The following is a 12,595-nucleotide window of genomic DNA, read 5'->3' on the forward strand; positions in this document are numbered from 1 at the left end:
GTGTTCTTGGGGTTTCTCTGGAGTGCCATGAAGGAAATCAACGCTCCTTTCATGTGTGATGTGCAACACAGAATTGCTCTGCACGCAGTGCAGGGGAATCGGGCCTCATCTCGCGGCGAGGGGGAAGTCTCATGGTTTTTCTCGAGTTGCGGCGGGAACCTGGGGTATATTCTCCAGTTACGACGGGGATGGCCCTTCCACACACGTGTTTGTTCAGCCACGTCAGGACTCTTGCCAAGTTGCGAGACACAACTCGGGATTCTCCTCGAGGCTTGGCAAGGCAATTGGGACGCCTCTCCAGCTGAGGCGGGAGACCAAGGGTCCCTTTCCACGTGCCACAGGAATCCTGGGACTCCTATCAAGTTTCACGAGGAGTCAGGCATCGTCTCCTTTGGAGGCACTGATCTCCGCGTACCTCTGGAGTTTTCAAAGGATGTGAGGCTATCGGTCGCGATGAGGTGGGGAACTAGGTCTTTCTCTGTGCTTTCCACAGGGGATTCAGACATCCTTTCGTCCTGGGAGATGCAAGACTAGCCTGCATTGAAGTCACTGCAGGGATATCCGGCCTTATTTCGAGTCAGGGCATCGTGGTGTCCATTCCACTTGAGGCCGCAAACTCAGGGTCCCTCTCACATACCTAGAGCTGAGAGAAGCCTCCTCTTGAGGTGCTTGTGGTAAGGTGGTATTCCTCAGGAGTCGAAGCCAGGGACTAACCTCTCATCTCGTGTTAATTCTTGGTCCATGGAGCTCTTTCGTGTTGCTACAGTGACCTCAGGATCCCTCTAGCCTTGAAACAGTGTTCTTGGGGTTTCTCTGGAGTGCCATCAAGGAAATCAAGGCTCCTTTCATGTGTGATGTGCAACACGGAATTGCTCTGCACGCAGTGCAGGGGAATCGGGCCTCATCTCGCGGCGAGGGGGAAGTCTCATGGTTTTTCTCGAGTTGCGGCGGGAACCTGGGGTATATTCTCGAGTTACGACGGGGATGGCCCTTCCACCCACGTGTGTTTTCAGCCATGTCAGGACTCCTGCCTAGTTGCGAGGGACAACTCGGGATTCTCCTCGAGGCTTGGCAGGGCAATTGGGACGCCTCTCCAGCTGAGACGGGAGACCAAGGGTCCCTTTCCACGTGCCACAGGAATCCTGGGTCTCCTATCAAGTTTCACGAGGAGTCAGGCATCGTCTCCTTTGGAGGCACTGATCTCCGCATACCTCTGGAGTTTTCAAAGGATGTGAGGCCTCCGGTCGCGATGAGGTGGGGAACTAGGTCTTTCTCTGTGGTCTCCACAGGGGATTCAGACATCCTTTCATCTTGGGAGATGCAAGACGAGCCTGCATTCAAGTCACTGCAGGGATATCCAGCCTTATTTCGCGTCAGGGCATCGTGGTGTCCATTCCACTTGAGGCCGCAAACTCAGGGTCCCTCTCACATACCTAGAGCTGAGAGAAGCCTCCTCTTGAGGTGCTTGTGGTAAGGTGGTATTCCTCTGGAGTCGAAGCCAGGGACTAACCTCTCATCTCGAGTTGATTTTTGGCCCACGGAGCTCTTTCGTGTTGCTACAGTGACCTCAGGATCCCTCTAGCCTTGAAACAGTGTTCTTGGGGTTTCTCTGGAGTGCCATCAAGGAAATCAAGGCTCCTTTCATGTGTGATGTGCAACACGGAATTGCTCTGCACGCAGTGCAGGGGAATCGGACCTCATCTGGCGGCGAGTGGGAAGTCTCATGGTTTTTCTCGAGTTGCGGCGGGAACCTGGGGTATATTCTCGAGTTACGACGGGGATGGCCCTTCCACCCACGTGTTTCTTCAGCGACGTCAGGACTCCTGCCTAGTTGCGAGGGACAACTCTGGATTCTCCTCGAGGCTTGGCAGGGCAATTGGGACGCCTCTCCAGCTGAGGCGGGAGACCAAGTGTCCCTTTCCAAGTGCCACAGGAATCCTGGGACTCCTATCAAGTTTCACGAGGAGTCAGGCAACGTCTCCTTTGGAGGCACTGATCTCCGCGTACCTCTGGAGTTTTCAAAGGATGTGAGGCTATCGGTCGCGATGAGGTGGGGAACTAAGTCTTTCTCTGTGGTCTCTACAGGGGATTCAGACATCCTTTCGTCCTGGGAGATGCAAGACGAGCCTGCATTGAAGTCACTGCAGGGATATCCGGCCTTATTTCGAGTCAGGGCATCGCGGTGTCCATTCCACTTGAGGCTGCAAACTCAGGGTCCCTCTCACATACCTAGAGCTGAGAGAAGCCTCCTCTTGAGGTGCTTGTGGTAAGGTGGTATTCCTCTGGAGACGAATCCAGGGACTAACCTCTCTTTTCGAGTTGATTTTTGGCCCACGGAGCTCTTTCGTGTTGCTACAGTGACCTCAGGATCCCTCTATCCTTGAAACAGTGTTCTTGGGGTTTCTCTGGAGTGCCATCAAGGAAATCAAGGCTCCTTTCATGTGTGATGTGCAAGACGGAATTGCTCTGCACGCAGTGCAGGGGAATCGGGCCTCATCTCGCGGCGAGGGGGAAGTCTCATGGTTTTTCTCGAGTTGCGGCCGGAACCTGGGGTATATTCTCGAGTTACCACGGGGATGGCCCTTCCACCCACGTGTTTGTTCAGCCACGTCATGACTCTTGCCTAGTTGCGAGGGACAACTCGGGATTCTCCTCGAGGCTTGGCACGGCAATTGGGACGCCTCTCCAGCTGAGGCGGGAGACCAAGGGTCCCTTTCCACGTGCCACAAGAATCCTGGGACTCCTATCAAGTTTCACGAGGAGTCAGGCATCGTCTCCTTTGGAGGCACTGATCTCCGCGTACCTCTGGAGTTTTCAAAGGATGTGAGGCCTCCGGTCGCGATGAGGTGGGGAACTAGGTCTTTCTCTGTGGTCTCCACAGGGGATTCAGACATCCTTTCTTCTTGGGAGATGCAAGACGAGCTTGCATTCAAGTCACTGCAGGGATATCCGGCCTTATTTCGAGTCAGGGCATTGCGGTGTCCATTCCACTTGAGGCGGCAAACTCAGGATCCCTCTCACATACCTAGAGCTGAGAGAAGCCTCCTCTTGAGGTGCTTGTGCTAAGGTGGTATTCCTCAGGAGTCGAAGCCAGGGACTAACCTCTCATCTCGTGTTGATTCTTGGTCCACGGAGCTCTTTCGTGTTGCTACAGTGACCTCAGGATCCCTCTAGCCTTGAAACAGTGTTCTTGGGGTTTCTCTGGAGTGCCATCAAGGAAATCAAGGCTCCTTTCATGTGTGATGTGCAACACGGAATTGCTCTGCACGCAGTTCAGGGGAATCGGGCCTCATCTCGCGGCGAGGGGGAAGTCTCATGGTTTTTCTCGAGTTGCGGCGGGAACCTGGGGTATATTCTCGAGTTACGACGGGGATGGCCCTTCCACACATGTGTGTGTTCAGCCATGTCAGGACTCCTGCCTAGTTGCGAGGGACAACTCGGGATTCTCCTCGAGGCTTTGCAGGGCAATTGGGACGCCTCTCCAGCTGAGACGGGAGACCAAGGGTCCCTTTCCACGTGCCACAGGAATCCTGGGTCTCCTATCAAGTTTCACGAGGAGTCAGGCATCGTCTCCTTTGGAGGCACTGATCTCCGCATACCTCTGGAGTTTTCAAAGGATTTGAGGCCTCCTGTCGCGATGAGGTGGGGAACTAGGTCTTTCTCTGTGGTCTCCACAGGGGATTCAGACACCCTTTCGTCTTGGGAGATGCAAGACGAGCCTGCATTCCAGTCACTGCAAGGATATCCGGCCTTATTTCGAGTCAGGGCATCGCGGTGTCCATTCCACTTGAGGCCGCAAACTCAGGGTCCCTCTCACATACCTAGCGCTGAGAGAAGCCTCCTCTTGAGGTGCTTGTGGTAAGGTGGTATTCCTCTGGAGACGAATCCAGGGACTAGCCTCTCTTTTCGAGTTGATTTTTGGTCCACAGAGTTCTTTCGTGTTGCTACAGTGACCTCAGGATCCCTCTATCCTTGAAACAGTGTTCTTGGATTTTCTCTGGAGTGCCATCAAGGAAATCAAGGCTCCTTTCATGTGTGATGTGCAAGACGGAATTGCTCTGCACGCAGTACAGGGGAATCGGGCCTCATCTCCCATCGAGGGGGAAGTCTCATGGTTTTTCTCGTGTTGCGGCGGGAAACTGGGGTATATTCTCGAGTTACGACGGGGATGGCCCTTCCACCCACGTGCTTGTTCAGCCACGTCAGGACTCCTGCCTAGTTGCGAGGGACAACTCGGGATTCTCCTCGAGGCTTGGCAGGGCAATTGGAACGCCTCTCCAGCTGAGGCGGGAGACCAAGTGTCCCTTTCCACGTGCCACAAGAATCCTGGGACTCCTATCAAGTTTCACGAGGAGTCAGGCATCGTCTCCTTTGGAGGCACTGATCTCCGCGTACCTCTGAAGTTTTCAAAGGATTTGAGGCCTCCGGTCGCGATGAGGTGGGGAACTAGGTCTTTCTCTGTGGTCTCCACAGGGGATTCAGACATCCTTTCTTCTTGGGAGATGCAAGACGAGCCTGCATTCAAGTCACTGCAGGGATATCCGGCCTTATTTCGAGTCAGGGCATCGCGGTGTCCATTCCACTTGAGGCCGCAAACTCAGGGTCCCTCTCACATACCTAGAGCTGAGAGAAGCCTCCTCTTGAGGTGCTTGTGGTAATGTGGTATTCCTCAGGAGTCGAAGCCAGGGACTAACCTCTCATCTCGTGTTGATTCTTGGTTCACAGAGCTCTTTCGTGTTGCTACAGTGACCTCAGGATCCCTCTAGCCTTGAAACAGTGTTCTTGGGGTTTCTCTGGAGTGCCATCAAGGAAATCAAGGCTCCTTTCATGTGTGATGTGCAACACGGAATTGCTCTGCACGCAGTGCAGGGGAATCGGGCCTCATCTCGCGGCGAGGGGGAAGTCTCATGGTTTTTCTCGAGTTGCGGCGGGAACCTGGGGTATATTCTCGAGTTACGACGGGGATGGCCCTTCCACACACGTGTGTGTTCAGCCATGTCAGGACTCCTGCCTAGTTGCGAGGGACAACTCGGGATTCTCCTCGAGGCTTTGCAGGGCAATTGGGACGCCTCTCCAGCTGAGGCGGGAGACCAAGGGTCCCTTTCCACGTGCCACAGGAATCCTGGGTCTCCTATCAAGTTTCACGAGGAGTCAGGCATCGTCTCCTTTGGAGGCACTGATCTCCGCATACCTCTGGAGTTTTCAAAGATTTTGAGGCCTCCTGTCGCGATGAGGTGGGGATCTAGGTCTTTCTCTGTGGTCTCCACAGGGGATTCAGACACCCTTTCGTCTTGGGAGATGCAAGATGAGCCTGCATTCAAGTCACTGCAGGGATATCCGGCCTTATTTCGAGTCAGGGCATCGCGGTGTCCAATCCACTTGAGGCCGCAAACTCAGGGTCCCTCTCACATACCTAGAGCTGAGAGAAGCCTCCTCTTGATGTGCTTGTGGTAAGGTGGTATTCCTCAGGAGTCGAAGCCAGGGACTAACCTCTCATCTCGTGTTGATTCTTGGTCCACGGAGCTCTTTCGTGTTGCTACAGTGACCTCAGGATCCCTCTAGCCTTGAAACAGTGTTCTTGGGGTTTCTCTGGAGTGCCATCAAGGAAATCAAGGCTCCTTTCATGTGTGATGTGCAAGACGGAATTGCTCTGCACGCAGTGCAGGGGAATCGGGCCTCATCTCGCGGCGAGGGGGAAGTCTCATGGTTTTTCTCGAGTTGCGGCGGGAACCTGGGGTATATTCTCGAGTTACGACGGGGATGGCCCTTCCACACACGTGTGTGTTCAGCCATGTCAGGACTCCTGCCTAGTTGCGAGGGACAACTCGGGATTCTCCTCGAGGCTTGGCAGGGCAATTGGGACGCCTCTCCAGCTGAGGCGGGAGACCAAGGGTCCCTTTCCACGTACCACAGGAATCCTGGGACTCCTATCAAGTTTCACGAGGAGTCAGGCATCGGCTCCTTTGGAGGCACTGATCTCCGCGTACCTCTGGAGTTTTCAAAGGATGTGAGGCCTCCGGTCGCGATGAGGTGGGGAACTAGGTCTTTCTCTGTGGTCTCCACAGGGGATTCAGACATCCTTTCATCTTGGGAGATGCAAGACGAGCCTGCATTCAAGTCACTGCAGGGATATCCAGCCTTATTTCGAGTCAGGGCATCGCGGTGTCCATTCCACTTGAGGCCGCAAACTCAGGGTCCCTCTCACATACCTAGAGCTGAGAGAAGCCTCCTCTTGAGGTGCTTGTGGTAAGGTGGTATTCCTCTGGAGTCGAAGCCAGGGACCAACCTCTCATCTCGAGTTGATTTTTGGCCCACGGAGCTCTTTCGTGTTGCTACAGTGACCTCAGGATCCCTCTAGCCTTGAAACAGTGTTCTTGGGGTTTCTCTGGAGTGCCATCAAGGAAATCAAGGCTCCTTTCATGTGTGATGTGCAACACGGAATTGCTCTGCACGCAGTGCAGGGGAATCGGGCCTCATCTGGCGGCGAGGGGGAAGTCTCATGGTTTTTCTCGAGTTGCGGGGGGAACCTGGGGTATATTCTCGAGTTACGACGGGGATGGCCCTTCCACACACGTGTTTCTTCAGCGACGTCAAGACTCCTGCCTAGTTGCGAGGGACAACTCTGGATTCTCCTCGAGGCTTGGCAGGGCAATTGGGACGCCTCTCCAGCTGAGGCGGGAGACCAAGTGTCCCTTTCCAAGTGCCACAGGAATCCTGGGACTCCTATCAAGTTTCACGAGGAGTCAGGCATCGTCTCCTTTGGAGTCACTGATCTCCGCGTACCTCTGGAGTTTTCAAAGGATGTGAGGCTATCGGTCGCGATGAGGTGGGGAACTAAGTCTTTCTCTGTGCTTTCCACAGGGGATTCAGACATGCTTTCGTCCTGGGAGATGCAAGACGAGCCTGCATTGAAGTCACTGCAGGGATATCCGGCCTTATTTCGAGTCAGGGCATCGCGGTGTCCATTCCACTTGAGGCCGCAAACTCAGGGTCCCTCTCACATACCTAGAGCTGAGAGAAGCCTCCTCTTGAGGTGCTTGTGGTAAGGTGGTATTCCTCTGGAGACGAATCCAGGGACTAACCTCTCTTTTCGAGTTGATTTTTGGTCCACAGAGTTCTTTCGTCTTGCTACAGTGACCTCAGGATCCCTCTATCCTTGAAACAGTGTTCTTGGGGTTCCTCTGGAGTGCCATCAAGGAAATCAAGGCTCCTTTCATGTGTGATGTGCAAGACGGAATTGCTCTGCACGCAGTAAAGGGGAATCGGGCCTCATCTCCCATCGAGGGGGAAGTCTCATGGTTTTTCTCGAGTTGCGGCGGGAACCTGGGGTATATTCTCGAGTTACGACGGGGATGGCCCTTCCACCCACGTGTTTGTTCAGCCACGTCAGGACTCCTGCCTAGTTGCGAGGGACAACTCGGGATTCTCCTCGAGGCTTGGCAGGGCAATTGGAACGCCTCTCCAGCTGAGGCGGGAGACCAAGGGTCCCTTTCCACGTGCCACAAGAATCCTGGGACTCCTATCAAGTTTCACGAGGAGTCAGGCATCGTCTCCTTTGGAGGCACTGATCTCCGCATACCTCTGGAGTTTTCAAAGATTTTGAGGCCTCCTGTCGCGATGAGGTGGGGAACTACGTCTTTCTCTGTGGTCTCCACAGGGGATTCAGACACCCTTTCGTCTTGGGAGATGCAAGACGAGCCTGCATTCCAGTCACTGCAGGGATATCCGGCCTTATTTCGACTCAGGGCATCGCGGTGTCCATTCCACTTGAGGCTGCAAACTCAGGATCCCTCTCACATACCTAGACTGAGAGAAGCCTCCTCTTGAGGTGCTTCTGGTAAGGTGGTATTCCTCTGGAGTCGAAGCCAGGGACTAACCTCTCATCTCAAGTTGATTTTTGGTCCACAGAGTTCTTTCGTGTTGCTACAGTGACCTCAGGATCCCTCTAGCCTTGAAATAGTATTCTTGGGGTTTCTCTGGAGTGCCATGAAGGAAATCAAGGCTCCTTTCATGTGTGATGTGCATCACAGAATTGCTCTGCACGCAGTGCAGGGGAATCGGGCCTCGTCTCGCGGCGAGGGGGAAGTCTCATGGTTTTTCTCGAGTTGCGTCGGGAACCTGGGGTATATTCTCCAGTTACGACGGGGATGGCCCTTCCACACACGTGTTTGTTCAGTCACGTCAGGACTCTTGCCTAGTTGCGAGACACAACTCGGGATGCTCCTCGAGGCTTGGCAAGGCAATTGGGACGCCTCTCCAGCTGAGGCGGGAGACCAAGGGTCCCTTTCCACGTGCCACAGGAATCCTGGGACTCCTATCAAGTTTCACGAGGAGTCAGGCATCGTCTCCTTTGGAGGCACTGATCTCCGCGTACCTCTGGAGTTTTCAAAGGATGTGAGGCCTCCGGTCGCGATGAGGTGGGGAACTAGGTCTTTCTCTGTGGTCTCCACAGGGGATTCAGACATCCTTTCATCTTGGGAGATGCAAGACGAGCCTGCATTCAAGTCACTGCAGGGATATCCAGCCTTATTTCGAGTCAGGGCATCGCGGTGTCCATTCCACTTGAGGCCGCAAACTCAGGGTCCCTCTCACATACCTAGAGCTGAGAGAAGCCTCCTCTTGAGGTGCTTGTGGTAAGGTGGTATTCCTCTGGGGACGAATCCAGGGACTAACTTCTCTTTTCGAGTTGATTTTTGGTCCACAGAGTTCTTTCGTGTTGCTACAGTGACCTCAGGATCCCTCTAGCCTTGAAACAGTGTTCTTTGGGTTTCTCTGGAGTGCCATCAAGGAAATCAAGGCTCCTTTCATGTGTGATGTGCAAGACGGAATTGCTCTGCACGCAGTACAGGGGAATTGGGCCTCATCTCGCATCGAGGGGGAAGTCTCATGGTTTTTCTCGAGTTGCGGCGGGAACCTGGGGTATATTCTCGAGTTACGACGGGGATGGCCCTTCCACCCACGTGTTTGTTCAGCCACGTCAGGACTCCAGCCTAGTTGCGAGGGACAACTCGGGATTCTCCTCGAGGCTTGGCAGGGCAATTGGAACGCCTCTCCAGCTGAGGCGGGAGACCAAGGGTCCCTTTCCACGTGCCACAAGAATCCTGGGACTCCTATCAAGTTTCACGAGGAGTCAGGCATCGTCTCCTTTGAAGGCACTGATCTCCGCGTACCTCTGGAGTTTTCAAAGGATGTGAGGCCTCCGGTCGCGATGAGGTGGGGAACTAGGTCTTTCTCTGTGGTCTCCACAGGGGATTCAGACATCCTTTCTTCTTGGGAGATGCAAGACGAGCCTGCATTCAAGTCACTGCAGGGATATCCGGCCTTATTTCGAGTCAGGGCATCGCGGTGTCCATTCCACTTGAGGCCGCAAACTCAGGATCCCTCTCACATACTTAGAGCTGAGAGAAGCCTCCTCTTGAGGTGCTTGTGGTAAGGTGGTATTCCTCAGGAGTCGAAGCCAGGGACTAACCTCTCATCTCGTGTTGATTCTTGGTCCACGGAGCTCTTTCGTGTTGCTACAGTGACCTCAGGATCCCTCTAGCCTTGAAACAGTGTTCTTGGGGTTTCTCTGGAGTGCCATCAAGGAAATCAAGGCTCCTTTCATGTGTGATGTGCAACACGGAATTGCTCTGCACGCAGTTCAGGGGAATCGGGCCTCATCTCGCGGCGAGGGGGAAGTCTCATGGTTTTTCTCGAGTTGCGGCGGGAACCTGGGGTATATTCTCGAGTTACGACGGGGATGGCCCATCCACACACGTGTTTCTTCAGCGACGTCAGGACTCCTGCCTAGTTGCGAGGGACAACTCGGGATTCTCCTCGAGGCTTTGCAGGGCAATTGGGACGCCTCTCCAGCTGAGACGGGAGACCAAGGGTCCCTTTCCACGTGCCACAGGAATCCTGGGTCTCCTATCAAGTTTCACGAGGAGTCAGGCATCGTTTCCTTTGGAGGCACTGATCTCCGCAAACCTCTGGAGTTTTCAAAGGATTTGAGGCCTCCTGTCGCGATAAGGTGGGGAACTAGGTCTTTCTCTGTGGTCTCCACAGGGGATTCAGACACCCTTTCGTCTTGGGAGATGCAAGACGAGCCTGCATTCCAGTCACTGCAGGGATATACGGCCTTATTTCGAGTCAGGGCATCGCGGTGTCCATTCCACTTGAGGCCGCAAACTCAGGGTCCCTCTCACATACCTAGAGCTGAGAGAAGCCTCCTCTTGAGGTGCTTGTGGTAAGGTGGTATTCCTCTGGAGTCGAAGCCAGGGACTAACCTCTCATCTCGAGTTGATTTTTGGTCCACGGAGCTCTTTCGTGTTGCTACAGTGACCTCAGGATCCCTCTAGCCTTGAAACAGTGTTCTTGGGGTTTCTCTGGAGTGCCATCAAGGAAATCAAGGCTCCTTTCATGTGTGATGTGCAACACAGAATTGCTCTGCACGCAGTGCAGGGGAATCGGGCCTCATCTCGCGGCGAGGGGGAAGTCTCATGGGTTTTCTCGAGTTGAGGCGGGAACCTGGGGTATATTCTCCAGTTACGACGGGGATGGCCCTTCCACACACGTGTTTGTTCAGCCACGTCAGGACTCTTGCCTAGTTGCGAGACACAACTCGGGATTCTCCTCGAGGCTTGGCAAGGCAATTGGGACGCCTCTCCAGCTGAGGCGGGAGACCAAGGGTTCCTTTCCACGTGCCACAGGAATCCTGGGACTCCTATCAAGTTTCACGAGGAGTCAGGCATCGTCTCCTTTGGAGGCACTGATCTCCGCGTACCTCTGGAGTTTTCAAAGGATGTGAGGCCTCCGGTCGCGATGAGGTGGGGAACTAGGTCTTTCTCTGTGGTCTCCACAGGGGATTCAGACATCCTTTCATCTTGGGAGATGCAAGACGAGCCTGCATTCAAATCACTGCAGGGATATCCAGCCTTATTTCGCGTCAGGGCATCGCGGTGTCCATTCCACTTGAGGCCGCAAACTCAGGGTCCCTCTCACATACCTAGAGCTGAGAGAAGCCTCCTCTTGAGGTGCTTGTGGTAAGGTGGTATTCCTCTGGAGTCGAAGCCAGGGACTAACCTCTCATCTCGAGTTGATTTTTGGCCCACGGAGCTCTTTCGTGTTGTTACAGTGACCTGAGGATCCCTCTAGCCTTGAAACTGTGTTCTTGGGGTTTCTCTGGAGTGCCATCAAGGAAATCAAGGCTCCTTTCATGTGTGATGTTCAACCCGGAATTGCTCTGCACACAGTGCGGGGGAATCGGGCCTCATCTCGTGGCGAGGGGGAAGTCTCATGGTTTTTCTCGAGTTGCGGCGGGAACCTGGGGTATATTCTCGAGTTACGACGGGGATGGCCCTTCCACCCACGTGTTTGTTCAGCCACGTCAGGACTCCTGCCTAGTTGCGAGGGAGAACTCTGGATTCTCCTCGAGGCTTGGCAGGGCAATTGGGACGCCTCTCCAGCTGAGGCGGGAGACCAAGTGTCCCTTTCCAAGTGCCACAGGAATCATGGGACTCCTATCAAGTTTCACGAGGAGTCAGGCATCGTCTCCTTTGGAGGCACTGATCTCCGCGTACCTCTGGAGTTTTCAAAGGATGTGAGGCCTCCGGTCGCGATGAGGTGGGGAACGAAGTCTTTCTCTGTGCTTTCCACAGGGGATTCAGACATCCTTTCGTCCTGGGAGATGCAAGACGAGCCTGCATTGAAGTCACTGCAGGGATATCCAGCCTTATTTCGAGTCAGGGCATCGCGGTGTCCATTCCACTTGAGGCCGCAAACTCAGGGTCCCTCTCACATACCTAGAGCTGAGAGAAGCCTCCTCTTGAGGTGCTTGTGGTAAGGTGGCATTCCTCAGGAGTCGAAGCCAGGGACTAACCTCTCATCTCGATTTGATTTTTGGTCCACAGAGTTCTTTCGTGTTGCTACAGTGACCTCAGAATCCCTCTAGCCTTGAAACAGTGATATTGGGGTTTCTCTGGAGTGCCATGAAGGAAATCAAGGCTCCTTTCATGTGTGATGTGCAACACAGAATTGCTCTGCACGCAGTGCAGGGGAATCGGGCCTCATCTCGCGGCGAGGGGGAAGTCTCATGGTTTTTCTCGAGTTGAGGCGGGAACCTGGGGTATATTCTCCAGTTACGACGGGGATGGCCCTTCCACACACGTGTTTGTTCAGCCACGTCAGGACTCTTGCCTAGTTGCGAGACACAACTCGGGATTCTCCGCGAGGCTTGGCAAGGCAATTGGGACGCCTCTCCAGCTGAGGCGGGAGACCAAGGGTCCCTTTCCACGTGCCACAGGAATCCTGGGACTCCTATCAAGTTTCACGAGGAGTCAGGCATCGTCTCCTTTGGAGGCACTGATCTCCGCGTACCTCTGGAGTTTTCAAAGGATGTGAGGCCTCCGGTCGCGATGAGGTGGGGAACTAGGTCTTTCTCTGTGGTCTCCAGAGGGGATTCAGACATCCTTTCATCTTGGGAGATGCAAGACGAGCCTGCATTCAAGTCACTGCAGGGATATCCAGCCTTATTTCGAGTCAGGGCATCGCGGTGTCCATTCCACTTGAGGCCGCAAACTCAGGGTCCCTCTCACATACCTAGAGCTGAGAGAAGCCT

The sequence above is a fragment of the Cervus elaphus genome, chromosome 32 (genome assembly GCF_910594005.1).
Source record: "Cervus elaphus chromosome 32, mCerEla1.1, whole genome shotgun sequence".
Classification (NCBI taxonomy): Eukaryota; Metazoa; Chordata; class Mammalia; order Artiodactyla; family Cervidae; genus Cervus; species Cervus elaphus.